Source organism: Adelges cooleyi, unplaced genomic scaffold (genome assembly GCF_023614345.1).
Source record: "Adelges cooleyi isolate 19-005CV unplaced genomic scaffold, UGA_ACOO_1.1 ACOO_flye_CR_arks_rails_tigmint_CR_PRNA_3, whole genome shotgun sequence".
Lineage (NCBI taxonomy): Eukaryota > Metazoa > Arthropoda > Insecta > Hemiptera > Adelgidae > Adelges > Adelges cooleyi.
The window spans coordinates 554,015-556,876 of NW_026095970.1; the positions used below are offsets into that span (position 1 = coordinate 554,015).

Below are 2,862 nucleotides of genomic sequence, written 5' to 3' on the forward strand. Positions count from 1 at the left end.
TTGACTAAATCGACCACTTTTCTAGGTTAATGTAGAAATCGACTAATGATATTTCATTTAAAATTGTGTTTAAGTCCTATTTTATTTGCTCAAATTTGTCTTTTCGAAGTAAATAAATCAGTTATTCAACAATCGACTTCCATAATAACATGCATTCCTGCATTCAATCCCTTTAATGTAATCGTTGAGCAATTTATTTTTTTATTTATTGTATTTTTAAACGGGTAAATACCCAATTACTCATAAGACAAGAATAGTAACATAAACATAGAACTTACACAAAAATAAAAGTATACAGATTAACATAATAGCTGACAAATACAATGGATTTCAACAACACAAAATAATAGATAAAGATAAACAATATTTACACAATTGGACTATTTAAATAATTAACAAAAGCTTCTAACGAGTTTTTAAGAAATAAATCAATATTATTTTAATTTACTAGTCGCATTATGCGATCGAAAGGGGCATCACGACAATACTTTTGAGAAAGGCCAACAGTCTTCCTTGTGTCATCTATTATTTGACTAACATTTTTTCTATTTTTCTATTATATAATATAATATTTGATTAGATTCCAAACTATTTTTAAATTATTTCGTGAATTAATAATTTTAGTACCATAACACATGTTTTTGCCATAATATACATTAGCTTATTCAATAAATCCCTATACTTTATTAAATAATACAATAAATGGGTTGCATTTGTGTTTTATTAAAAATTGTCCACTTAGTGATGATTGAATTAAGCCACGTCGTGTAATCCATGGATTTAGTTTACTTTTTTTCTTATTACTAAAATTTTTGCACATTTTACTTATTATATGATAATAAGAGTAAGTCCCACAATGATGAAACTAGATAGTCCGGCGATGTACGGTTTTCATTTAATGGACAACGTATAAAGGTAGATGGGGTTAAGACACAACTGAAAGTAGGATGTCAGTGCGGCGGCGGCAGTGACGACGCGGTATTTACTATCTTGCCGGTAGACGGCACCATTGGGAGTTTCCAATAAAATCACCAACGAGCACCCATAGAAATTCAGTTAAAGTTTACTAGAAATCTTATTAAAAGTAAAATGTTTGAAATTCTGCGGCATTTCATCGACTCAAGGGTTGGTCGAATGCTGGAAAAAAACGTTGATCGACGGTCAGCCCCGATCGAATGACACAAGGTCATGGGGGAGTTCACTCAACGGGTCGACCGCAGCTGTCAGAGCATAAGTACTGATAATTGCCCGGCAATCGACCAACTCCATTTCCCTTTCAATACGAATAAATCTTTCACCTGTTACTAATGATTTCCATGGAGGGGAGCACTCAAAGGAGTCTAGATGAATAATTTTTCTAACTTCCGACTTTCGAGTTGGGCTCACATTACTCAAAAACAATCAAATTATTAAAGTTCATCGATACTTGTGATCAATACGCCATAGCATTACTGCCCAGTGCAGTGACTGTCCGTCGATTAATGCTGACAACATGACAAATTCAAGCCTTTCTGGGGTACTTGGATGAATAAAGTGTTAATAGGAAGTTCGTGCATTTGCATGTTCTACCGAATGATCCAAGAAATAGCTAGATAAGCTGTGAATTACATTTCAAAGAATCCAAATTCAAAAATAATTGTTTCGCGTATTTCAGGTTTTTTTCATGAATTAATTGAAAAAGAAAAAAGTTCTTTGTAATATTAATTGTTTCATTTGGGTATTTAACAAAGAAGTTCATATTATCTTTTTCTTGGTTCTTGGTATCTGTAAACAAGTACTGATAGGTGAAATCAACGGTAGAAGACCCAGATGCCACCCTAGGCAAAGTTGGATGGACACATTGAAAGCTGATCTAGTAAAGGTTGCACCAGGAACGGAAATAGTTGAAGCAGCGAAGGGCTTGCATGGGCTGTAAAAAAAAAATTCAAACTAGAAAATAATATTTTTTGTTTTTTTATTTCAAGATCAAAACAACATCTGAATACATAATGTGTAGCGAACCCGGTTGACGAGTATCAAAAATAATTTTTAACCGATGTCTATCATCGTCGTTGTTCACCACGTACATTTTTTTCGACGTTAGTATACATACCGCAGTAAGAATTTGATATCTCTCAATTTTCCTATTATTAAATCGTCGGTGTACATTTTTCTGCAACGAATTTTAGTCAAGCCTTCAAGACCGTTGTGATCGTCGTATACAAGAAAAATGAAAGCCAGACGTCATATTTTTAAAAATATGTTTACGCTCTACATGCCCGCTTTAGTAGCAGCAGCAGATCCGGTAACGCCGTACCATGTGGACGCTTTGAATTATATATTCAATATACACGGTTGAGGAATTTGCCACAACACGATGGTTTCAAGATAGTCGTGCTGTGGATGGCAGGAGACACCCGCCGCATCATGTCCGCCAAAGATATACTAGAAACCGACAGAAATGGCCAACTAGTCAATGACAGAAACGCGGGTCTTAAAATCCGTCAAGCACATCAGCTTTTCAGCTGTAAGTATGCCAGCATTCTAAAAAATTGTTACAAATACACTTCCGACGCAGCAATCGAGTGCAAAGGTATTGGAGATTCCGTCACAGCCGCGGTATGTGTAACCAAGATAATTAGAAATGATCAGAAAAATCTACCAAATGGTGGTGCGCGTTCTGGCCACGCTTTCGTATATTGCAATGACGTGTCCGAAACGATGGAAGATTTCAAGAGGTTCTACGGCACCTCGTTTTTCGACAGTACATCAGGCGACAAAACTTAGCACAACTCAATAATCAATTCTACCCAAAATAATACGAACATAGCACGACTATCTCGAAACCATCGTGTTGCGACAAATTTCTCCAACCGGATATAC

At 35.4% G+C, this 2,862-nt stretch overlaps 1 non-coding gene across 1 annotated transcript; it reads left to right on the forward strand.

Annotated features, from left to right (window-relative positions):
• Nucleotides 1-1,261: 1,261 nt before the first annotated feature.
• LOC126837844 (U5 spliceosomal RNA) lies at nt 1,262-1,378 on the forward strand. The gene has a single exon (XR_007685645.1). It is a non-coding gene; the product is annotated as a U5 spliceosomal RNA (small nuclear RNA).
• Nucleotides 1,379-2,862: the final 1,484 nt, after the last annotated feature.